Here is a 5,799-nt window from a genome sequence, read left to right as displayed (position 1 = left end):
TAACCCTAACCCTAACCCTAACCCTAACCCTAACCCTAACCCTAACCCTAACCCTAACCCTAACCCTAACCCTAACCCTAACCCTAACCCTAACCATTCTTCCTCTTCCTCTTCCTCTTCCTCTTCCTCTATCTACTACCTACTCCTTTATCTCCTTCCTTACTTACTACTTCCCTATCTACTTTCCTACCTACTACCTACTACCTACCTCCTTTATTCTTTCTCTAACTCTCATTTTTTTAATCCCCTATTCTTCTTCCTACTTCTTATCTCCTCTAATTCTCATTTTATAACCCTGATCTAGCGGTTAAATAAATCCTATCTTAAAAAATACTTTTTGCCATAACTATATATATGTATATTATCTACTTTCTAAATATTTAAATCTTTAACCTTCTTCCTATTCTCCCCCTTCTTCTCTACTTTACTCTTTCTTCTCTACTTTACTCTTTCTTATTCCTCTTCTTCTTTTCCTCTGACTTCCTCTAGCTAGATATATTCTAAGTAAAATACTAATTCTTACTCTTATTTCCTACTTAGATCTTCTTTAGACTTATTTTATTTCTCCTTAAACCTCTTCTATATTCACATACTATTTACTATGTATACTAGAATATATATAAGGGAATTTAAAAGATCTCTAAGTATATCCTAAGTGGCTTTTAAGAATACTTCTTATATATCTACTGATTTCTAATCATTTCTAAGGGATGTTAAGTGAAAAAAAATAAAACAGAGAGAGAGAAAAGGAATGATTAAGTCTAATATTAGAAGAACCTTTTGAAACTTTAAAAAATAAGAGAAAAAATAATAAAAAATAGTAAATAACTGAATTAAATACATGACTTTTAAACCCCTAATAGTGAATCATACCTCCTTAGCAGCTGAATTAATAACTGTATCCTATGTAAGACCTCTGTATCTAAGAGAGCCTATTCCTACTGCATGAGCTTCTGAAACATTGCCTCTTTAGGAATAGCCTCTACCTCCTCTAGATTAAACTTCTAAAAGAGCTCTGGAAATTGCTTGCAGAGCCAGACCCTATAGTAGAAAGCCACACTAAGAAAGAGAGGTATAATAGGGGGACTAAGGTACTCAGATTCACTAGATTGAAAATGACCCTTATAGACTTTAGTAGGTAATAAGTAGCTAAAGCAGCAGGAGTCTTTTTGAAAAAATAGCTCCTCTTGAGTAGCCTGAAATCCTAGAAGTAGCTCATCTGCATGTGGACAGTGAATACTAGCATGCCCCTATCTCCTTGATTTAGCTTTCTGGTCAGGGGCCCGGTGGCCTAAATAGGTTAGCTTAAATACTAATTAGGGTTAGGGCTAAGACTTACTCTATTCTCTAACCATGTAGTGAATACAGGACCTCTTAGCTAACCTCTTAACCCATTTAATAAAATTCTTAGTATATCTCTAAGCTCTCTGATAGTACTCTTGAGTCCCCTCATTCACTGCCTGAATTTAACTATTCCTTTTTAGGTATAGGTCACAGGGGCTATACCCTTCTGGGCACCTCTCTAGGGCTTTTTTAAGAAAAACCCTATTAATAGGTCACCTTTGGCAGATGGCCTCCTGTAGGTATTCTCTAAAAAGAGACCTCTCTAGGGGGTTGTTCTTCTTCATAGTCATCTCATATAGAGTAGTGAGGGTATAGGAATGAGCTGAAACCCTAGGGTTTCAACCAGCCCAACCAGACTCTTAAATAAAGTTACTAAACCCCCATACCCCATATAAGTGAATAGTAAGAGAAACATCAGAAAAGTCAAAACCAGCCCCTATAGCTGAGGTAGCTACTAAAATAGTCTTTTTAGAAGTTAAAAAAGACTGAAGCTTAGTTTCCTTAGTAGAGTTATCCAAGTCTGCATGGTAATAAGCAGTGAATGACTCATATTCACTATGAATCTCATTCACCTCTTATTTAGTCATGCAGAATAGAATGGCTTTAACTCAATTAGGAATAGGGTTAGGGTGAGAGCTAGGGTTAGAAGACTCTATTCTAAAGTCTCTAATAAAATTCATCACCCACTGAGCATGTTTAGTCCTATCTAAGTCTTTAGGGATTAAACTAACCCAATATAAAATAGATGGTTAGTTAATATCTCCCTGAACTAGTCTAACCCCTTTAGGTAAAAGCATCATATCACATAGAGCCTTTCTAGAATGGGTAGCTAGGGTGGCTGACATAAAGACTATAGGAATAGGGAGCTGCATGACCTGCTTAATCTGAAACATGACCTTCCTATAGGAATTAGCCAATGGGATTAAATGAGCCTTATCAAAAATAATCCTATCTAGCTGACCCTGACTTTAAAGCTTTAGGGTATAGCTATAAAAGGATTCACTAGCTACCCCCTCTATAGAGATAAGAAGAAGCCTAGTAGTAGGGGTATTCTCATATATATCTTCCCAGATAGCTGGTTCTAACCCTAGGGTTAAGGCTCTTTGAAATAGCTCTTTTTTCAAGGCTACTAGGGGGCTAATCACTATAGTAGTTTTACTAGTAGCTAAACTAGCCCCTAATAGGAATAGTGTGCTTTTTCCACCAGCAGTAGGGAGGGTGATAATGAGATAGGGCTCTTTTATTAATATATATAATAGAGCCCACCTCTGCTTAAGGCTTTTAAACCTAGCTAGATGATCTTGAAAGAACTCCTGAAGTAGAGAATCTAGAAGGTTTAGATCTAGAGATATATATTTTTGCATATCTCAAGAGCCCTGTCTGACTAATTAACTAGAATCAAGATCTTAAGTACTAATCTCTTCTCCCTCTAGGGCTTCTGAATATATATTTTAACTGGACCAGAGAGATATATATTCATGAAACTCTCCTAGAGATATATCTCTACTAGGGGGGGTAGCCCTAGGGTTTCTAGTCCTTCTAAATTGAAGAATAGGAGTAGCTAGAGGGACTAAAGGGACCCTAGGGTTAGTGACTATTTGAGAGGTCACCTGAGGGACTGGCTGAGACCTATTTAAATAACTTATAGGGTATACTAACCCTAAGATAGGAAGCTGACTAGGGCTAACCCCAAAATAGGAATGGTACTGTTTAGTGAATTAAATAAAGGCCTGTTCCTGGTTCCAGGGTAGGTTCTGCAGCTGGTCTAGCTGCCTCCCATAATGCATATAGCCAGTTCTAGGGTTATAATGCATCTGCTAAGCTCCTAGGGTCTTATTATTCACTTCAGTATCCTAAATAGGAAGGTCTAGAATGGCCTCTTTTATTCCTAGTCTAATAAAAGCCTGAGCAAGCTGGCGCCAGGAGCTTAAATTAATAGACTGACCCATTTTTTGCCTACTAAGATATTTGAGTGAATGAGAGAGTTCCTAAGATTTAAAAACCTGATTCCTATTAGGGTTAGGGTTAAAGAATAAGAGCTCAGACCCCCTAGTCAGCTTCTGAGAAAGTTGAATAGTTAAAAATTCAATAAAAGGCTCAATCACTAGTAGATAGGCTAGTAAGATATAGGATAGGGTATGTGGAATAACCCTAACTACCTCTTTTTTAATATTAGTTAAGCTAAAGGTTTTACTATAGCTGAGTCTAATAATGAATAAGTGACTTTGAGGGTCTAAGAAGAGGTTCCTAGCCCTAACCCTAGTATTCCTAAAGAGGATCTGATTAATCTCAGTACCTCTAGCAGGCGCCCCACTAGTCATGTGATATAGGGCTAATAGCCTTTTTAGGAAGTCACTAGCCTTCTCTAGAAATGATTTAGCCTTAGGCCTTTGAATTTTAACTTTAGGTGGGCTACTAGTGCTATTCACTTGAAACCATTCACTAAAAAGGTCTGGGCCTAGAACCTTCTTAATTAGGAAGTCCTTAAAGAAAGGGGCTTCATGATAGTTTGAAAGAAAATAGAACTGATAGGTTATATTAGTGAATTCTTCATATTCACTAGCCCCCTCTAGAGATATATGAGGTTGAAGCTCTAAGAAATAGTCAAAATCTAGAAATAAGTCTCTAGTCAGCTGATTGCTAAGCTCTTGAATAGTGACTTTAAAAAAGTCTCTAAGAGCTGACTGAGATACTAATAAGCCTTTAAATTTAAGCTTATTAGGCCTTATTTCTAGAACCTCTTAACCAAGACCACTAGTCATCTTACTAACCCTAAACCTATAGGCTCGTAGGGCTAATATATCTCCTAGGGGGCTCTCTGATTGGTTAATGACCCACTCCTTTATATAATTATAAAGAAAATCAGAGAAAGTCACCTGACCCTCCAGATCAGACTCTTGAAAATATATATATACATATTCAAGAATAAGAATCTGACTACTATATATAAAAGCAGAGTAGATCTGGGTAATCACATTCACTGCCTTAAAATGACCCTGCCTATAATTCATACTAAAACATGCGAAAAATGCATAGATAGGTGAATTAAAGGATTCACTAGATTTAGTCTTAATTAAGCCCCTAAAAAGCTTCTGAATGAGTTGAGACCCGATTTTCACTTGATCTAGTGAATGAGACCCTTTATATATATAGGATTCATCTAATTAGTCAGATTCATCCTCATTATTACTAGGGACCTTATTAGGCTCAAGCTCCTTATCAGAGTCCTCTACTAGATTATTATCCCACCTAGGCCTATTACTAGTAGTATTAGGGTTAGGGCCCCTTCTAGCCCTAGGGTTAGGGCTGTCTCTAGGGCTTAGGGTTTGAAGAAGGGAGATAATCCTCTCTAAATAGTGAATATCAGAGGTATTTAAAGTGAATAAAGGATTCTGAGGGGTCCTATTAGGGGTACTAGTCAGCTCTAATTTAAAGCTATTTATTAAAAAGATAATAAAAGCTCTAAACACCCTAATATATTTTTGCTGACTAGCCTTCTCTTGAAGAAGCCTAAAAGGCTTAATAGATATTTTATCTAAAGAGAAGGAATTAAGAACTAGTCTAGAATACCTCTTTAAAGACCTTATTCTTAATTCACCTTTCTAAAATAGGTAATTAAGGCAGTGAAATAGAAACTCCTCTAGCTGATTAGGGCTAGTCTCTAGAGTGAATAAACCCTTTAATAGGCCTAGATCCTTATAATAAAGATATTCAGGATATCTAGACTGATTATGAAAGGCAGATGACTTATCTCTAGAGCTATTAGCTCTAAAAACCCTATCTTCACTCAGCCCCTGCTTAAATTCATAGAATTTAGCTAGAAAATCCTCTACTAAACCCTCCTGATTAGGGTTAGGGTCTCTAGAGATACTAACCCTAATAGGGATAGTAGGCTTAGGCTTAGTAACCTTAAAGAAATAAGACTTATCTAAAAGGGACTGGATTTGGACCTTCTTAAATAGGCTTAGGGTATTTTGACTTTGCCCTTTATGTTTTTGCCTAATATAGGGTCTTAGCTTATATTTAACTGAAATTAATAAATGGCAGAGAATACATTTAAAACTATTAATAACTTTAGTTTTAAGACTTTTTATAGGGTTTATAGGCTTATTAGCCCTAATTAGCTCATGGGTCTTATGAATAGAGCCAATATCTAGCCTATTTATATTAGAATAATATTGGCCCTCTTCTATTTCATGCTTAGTAAAATGGGCTTTAAGGTGGTCCTCTATCTCCTTAGGCTAAATATAGACCTTATCTTTTAAGCAGACTAGAAGCCTATAGGCCTCTATATAGCTAAGAAAGCTAGGGAGCTGAAAGGAAGTTATTTTCTAAATATATTATTAGCTTAAACCCTTAAATATATATATATATATATATAACTGACCTCCTAATGACACACACCTCACTAGTTAAAGGAGAAGCAGATGTTGAAGATAATAAGAATCTAAATAT

Source organism: Aspergillus wentii (assembly GCF_001890725.1).
Source record: "Aspergillus wentii DTO 134E9 unplaced genomic scaffold ASPWEscaffold_7, whole genome shotgun sequence".
Taxonomy (NCBI): domain Eukaryota; kingdom Fungi; phylum Ascomycota; class Eurotiomycetes; order Eurotiales; family Aspergillaceae; genus Aspergillus; species Aspergillus wentii.
The sequence above is the reverse complement of the archived record's forward strand: the minus strand, read 5'-3'. Positions refer to the sequence as shown.